Source organism: the organism of the source record quoted next, unplaced genomic scaffold, assembly GCF_019419815.1.
Source record: "Pyrus x bretschneideri cultivar Hongxiangsu unplaced genomic scaffold, Pyrus_bretschneideri_v1 Contig64, whole genome shotgun sequence".
NCBI classification, from domain to species: Eukaryota; Viridiplantae; Streptophyta; class Magnoliopsida; order Rosales; family Rosaceae; genus Pyrus; species Pyrus x bretschneideri.
Window position 1 is genome coordinate 905,836 of NW_025999803.1, and position 6,057 is coordinate 911,892.

The 6,057-nt window shown below is 37.1% G+C and overlaps 1 long non-coding RNA gene across 1 annotated transcript; it reads right to left on the reverse strand.

Annotated features, from left to right (window-relative positions):
• Positions 1-219: 219 nt before the first annotated feature.
• LOC125472138 lies at positions 220-5,536 on the reverse strand. Its single transcript, XR_007254069.1, has 2 exons — positions 5,261-5,536; positions 220-1,199 (listed from the first exon to the last, which is right to left on the reverse strand). It is a non-coding gene; the product is annotated as an uncharacterized LOC125472138 (long non-coding RNA).
• Between the last annotated feature and the right edge of the window lie 521 nt (positions 5,537-6,057).

The following is a 6,057-nucleotide window of genomic DNA, read 5'->3' on the forward strand; positions in this document are numbered from 1 at the left end:
GGCTCTTGATATACCGTTGCCATAATCGCCGTAATTGCACATTCTTAATCCAATGTTACGCAATGTATTAAGCAATTTATGCCTAACTGTACTCCTTTAATTATACACGCAATGTATTGGGCAGGATATAGCAATTGTATACCACAATTCGATTTGTGTTTAATGTATTGTTGGAAAGAAAGAAAACATGAAATTCTTCAAGGGGATCGATGTTGGGTCTTCACAGGAACGGCAACTCAAGGTTGAGTTTCTTCACTTGTGGCACTAACACAACAAATGTGACTCAAATGATATGTCGCTTGAGGGTTCAATTATAGCACAAATATTCTCAATCAAACTTTTACAGATTGAGAGACTCTGAGCTATAACCTCAATTACTTAATGAATGGACCAATGTTACTTTTCTCAAACCTTCTCATTTCTTTGAGCTGCAGAATTTCTAGATTCAACAATGGCACACCTCCTGGTCTTCTTCAACTCCTTTGCAAGATCATTAATTCCTCTCAATGATTGAAACTCATTATGCATCTTCATATCATGAATGTAATTGTCAAGTTGAATTGGAAGATTCATGAGGTCCATGTGATCAAAATCTTGAGGATAAAGTTGAGCTAAACGAACAATTTTTGCTTTGTCAAAAGATGTATAATTATTCATCGGACTTATACATACAACATAAAGAAGCAACTTGGTGTTTACCTCATTGAAGCGATCATTCAATTCCTTTGGTTGCATATCAAGGACTTGAAGATAGAGGTCCACACGATAGTAATGAAATTTTGTGATCCTTGAAGCTTTACGTCTTGATTTTTCAGGTACGAAATGCAAATCCTCCATGTTAGGAACGATAATATCATGTTCATCACAAAACTTTTGTACATCATCAAGCAAGTCCTCAAAGTCATCATCTCTCAAGGATTGTAGTCTTTGCTTGCATACTTCCACTAACGCAATCTCATTCACAATTTCTTGATCTTTCTTTTGTAATGTTTGTGATAACTCATTTATAATTCCCAATATAAGTGCCATCAGAAAAAGGTGAAACACAAATCAAAATTTTGTATGTCATGGAATAACTTACTTGCTTCACCAAAATTGTCTTGGTTGCCATCATTTTTAATCCATTTAAGCACCTCCACAAAGTGGTGAAGCTAGAAATAGTGGAGGGGAGGGGTGAACTTTAAAACGGTAAAAAGCATCTGAAAAAATATAGACAACAAAATTCTTTTAGATAATAGAAAATATTAATTTTGTTCATAATGCATCAATAACAAGTTACAATTGTTGCCAGTGAGTTTTCAAGTCTTGAAAACGTCGCATAACAAGCTCACTATCAATAAAAGTAAAAACACACCTCTCAAATGTAAACAACCAAGCTATCACTCAACCATTTATTTCTTATTTTGTTACACAATAGTGTTGTGACAATATTCACAGCATAAAACGCTATATTCACCGAAGTTGTTACAATCAGTAACACCAATTGTAGCTTTCACACCTTCCAACCTTCACTAATTCCATTGAAAAATCACTAATTCCTTTACATAATGAAAACTCACTATGCAAACCGAAACCATTCAATCACTGAGTAAGAATCGACACAGCAAACTTAAACTATTAAAATTATATACAGTTTTATTTTTCATAATTGTAAAGATTTGAGATTTATTCTAAATTCGTAATAGGACCCATGTGGCAATGAGCATATTGATATATGAAAATAATACTTGTCATGGTGACACGGGTTATAAAACACTGATATTGGGAACATAAGGTTGGTTGGCACCATTGGAAAATATTGGTGCATTTTTTTACACTGAAAAAGGTTCCCAATAGCTTTCTAGAACCCATAGGTTCTCTACATCATCATTTTTTTTTCTATCACTTTTCACTTTGTTCTTTCCGTCCCAAGTTCATCACCGTCTTGCTTTCTCTAGCCCTTTCTTCCTTTTAGTCTCTCAAGCTATCTCTCATTCTGTCTAGCTATCTCTCAGTCTCTTCGTCTAAGCTTCAACTTTCTAGAACCGACGGGCGACATATTGTTGAAGGGTAGCATCAAACCTTCCATAAGCGCAGCAGTATAAGTGCAAAGCTGCAACCCAAAAGCATACCCAGTTTCTTGCATGTTAGAAAGATCAGAAGAGTAGAATTCGTACTTACAGTGGCGATTTTCGACGAACGGAGGGGCGGCCGCCCCTTATTGTCCTTCTATAGCTTCGCTAGTACCTCTATTACGACTTCAAACATAACAACAATACTAACTACAGTACCATAATGTGAGTTCCACTGTGTCTCACAAGGACCAAGGTTCTAAAAGATGTTAGGCGCTAGTCAAGCGGCAGGCTAAGGCCTAGCGCCTAGGAGGCTAGGAGGGGTCTAGACGGGAGCCTAGGTGGACTAGGCAGATTTAACTAAATCTACTATATTTCGTATAAATAAGTGTCTATTTATGCTTAAACTATATATAGTTTCATCATAAACTCAAAAATAGAATGAATATATATTATGAACTATTGGAACATAATGAAATTATGGTGAACAAGCATATAATGTGTGTTCATTCAAGTATTCAGTGTTTCTTACAATTTATTGGAAAAAATAAAATGTAAAATGAAAGTTATCTATTTTCTGTCTAAGTGAGTCGCAACCTAGGCGGGTTTGGGTGGGGTAAGCGGGTGCCTAGGCGGTCTAGGTGGGCTCCTCAGTAGATCTAGGCGTCATTTCTTAATTTTCAAATGCTTAGGCATTAATCGGGGCAGTAGCTAGCCGCCTAAACCCTAGGCCCTAGGCAGGGATTTTTAGAACAGTGACAAGGACGCATGAGACTAATTTCTTGATTTAACCTTTTTACCCGTTTCAAGATCACCAATATCGAGAGTTTTCTTAATTTGTTCTTGTTGTTTCTCTCTAAATGCATCACGATGCTTACACGTGATCCAATAATATTGACCAAACTACTAACATTGTTGAAGAAAATGGCAACACCCTACTTCCCTTTGCAATGGCTACAAGAGCTAGTTGAAGCTGATGTGCAAAACAATGAACATAAAATGCTTGAGGATACTTATTCAAAATCTTTACTTTAAGGCCATTTAGCTCACCTCTCATATTACTAGCTCCACTCAAATTTGTTGTAGCAAATAATCTCTCAATGGTCTCTTCAAGCGAGCTACTAGTTGTAGAGGAGACATGTTGCACACCCAAAAACCTTTCAATTACGTCTCCTTTTTTGTTCAAAAAATGCAATACCACCGTCAATTGCTCTTTAGTTGAAATATCACATGATCCATTAGTCAAAAGAGAAAAATATGTATCTTCCATATCTTTAGTGAGTGCGCCTATAGTTTCAATGGCACAAGCATGGATGAGATCTTTTTGAATATCGAAAGAAGTATACTTAAGATTCTTGAGAGCATTCTCAAACACAATCTTACTAACTTTATCATTATGATTGGCAAGAAATTGCATAAGCTCCAAATAATTATCTCTATTGCTTGATTTCAACGATTCATCGTGGCCATGAAAAGGCAAACCATGTTGCAAAAACCATCTTGTGCAATCAAGTGCGCCACTTAATAAATAGTGATAATTAATGCGAGCTTCATGGTTTGCTTAATCACAAATGTTTTAATATGTTGCTTTTGCGTCATCAAATCTCTAGCTTGTTGTAAAACTTTATTATGAAGACTTCCAACACCTCTCTCATGACCTCGAAAATTTTCAGGTCATTTCTTCCAATTTGTATACCCCATCTCAATGAAGATATCACTTCTGGTATTTCCCTCTTTATCAAAAACACACTTGAAAAGATAGCAATAACAGCAAAATGCAACATCTTTTACAATACTATACTCTAACCGCTTAAAACTATCAAACCAATGGGTGACAAAGCATCCAATTGTTGCTAACTTTTCTTGGCATGATGTGATCTTTAGTTTGACAAGGATTATTTTGGAGATAGTATTGATGAATTGCTTCGCGATAATTAGGTGGATAATCAAGCATTCGATGTCTATGTATAGGGTCTGTAGGAAGATTAACCAGTATTTCATCCAACTCGATGACCTCATTTTGTTGGAACTACCCGAAATACTCGAAGAAGGAATATTTGCAATATTCGAAGGAGGACTACCTGGAAAATTTAAAGAAGGACTAGCCTGAATATTTGAATTAAGGAGGATTTAAGCACTGTTTCTTATAGTATCGTTCCATTATATAACTATATGAAAAAAAAAAAAAAAATCTTAGACTTTTAATCCTAGAGTAAAATATAATATAGTCAATATGACTACTAATTAAACTAACAATTCAATTAATCAATAGCAATATTCATATAAATTATTCAATAATGTAAGATCCCACATCGCCTAGAGGTGAGGATCCTCTATGCCTTATATGTACATTCCACCTCCAATTAGCACGGGGCCTTTTGAGAGCTCACTGGCTTCGGGTTTTGTAGGAACTCTAAAGTTAAGTGAGTTTGGGCGAGAGCATTCCCAGGATGGGTGACCCACTGGGAAGTTCTCTCTGATTTTCCAGAAACAAAACCATGAGGGCATGGTCGGGGTCCAAAGCGGACAATATTGTGCTACGGTGGAGTCGAGCCTAGGATGTGGTGGGGGCCTGGGCCAGGATGTGACAATTTGGTATCAGAGCCAATCCCTGGCGGGACATGTGTCAACGAGGACATCGGGCCCCGAAGGGGTGGTGGATTGTAAGATCCCACATTGCCCAGGGGCAAGGATCCTCTATGCCTTATATGTACATTCCCACCTCCAATTAGCACGAGGCCTTTTGGGAGTTCATTGGCTTCGGGTTCCGTAGGAACTCTGAAGTTAAGCAAGTTCGGGTAAAAGCATTCCCAGGATGGGTGATCCACTGGGAAGTTCTCGTGTGAGTTCCTAGAAACAACATTGTGAGATCGTGGTCGGGACCTAAAGAGGACAATATCGTGCTATGGTAGAGTTGAGCCCGGGATGTGGTGGGGGCCCGGGCTAGGATGTGATAACAAACAAAAATTCAATTCATTAAATTAATATAAATAATCAATTAATCAATAACCAAGAATTCAATTTTTACCCTAAACAATAATTACATTCATCAATGATCATTCATAGGATTCAAACCTATAAGCAATAATCAATAATCAATAACTATATTAGTGTATTACTCTATGATTCTATATTAATTAACTAAAATTTCGTATTAATTAATCAATTAGGATTAGGGATAATATAAATTAGAAAGTTAAAAAATTTACCCAAAAATTGCGAGAAAAGTGGAAACGAACCAACGGGTTGGCTGCTAGAGGTTGGCGGCTGACTTTGCTTGAAGGCTAGAAATAAAGGACAACAAAACAGGATAGACGGGGCATTGAAGGAGTTCCTGCTGCCTGCTGGGATTTGGGGGCTCACGATTTCTGATTGGTTTTCAAAAAGGGAAGGGATGATTGACTAGTGTGAAGGCTGAGGTAACAAGGGACAGTGATCCCCCTTTAATTATTTCTTTTTTTTTTAATCAATTAAACGAAACGACGTCGTTTGGTTAAGGAGTATTTTTTTTAACACTAAATGAAACGACGTCATTTCATTTAAGGGATTTGCAAAAAAAATAAAATAAAATAACAATGCAGCAGTAGAAACCCAGAAACTGACATCAGGCTAAGAAACCATTAATTCCACTAGGACCAGAAGGGTGGAACCACGCTCCTGGGCTTTATTTCTGACCGCCTGGGGGGTGCCCTCCTTGTCCCTTCACCAATGGGTGCTCGTTAGTTTCAGGATTGAAGTTTGACAAAAACAGTGCTCCCCAAGTTCCTGAGTAAGGAAAGCTTCTCGGTTGAGGACTTGCAAAATCCAAGTCCTTAAGTAATTATGAAGATTTCGACTGCCGAAGTGTAGTAGCATATAGTGGGAGTCCCACCAAGTCTCTGAACAAGGAGAGTTGCCGAATGAGATGTCTTTATTTTCCTAAATCGTCAAAGGAACAAAAGAGAACCTCTTCCCTTAAAGGCTTTATATATATATATATATATATATATTTTGTTATAAATAGGTA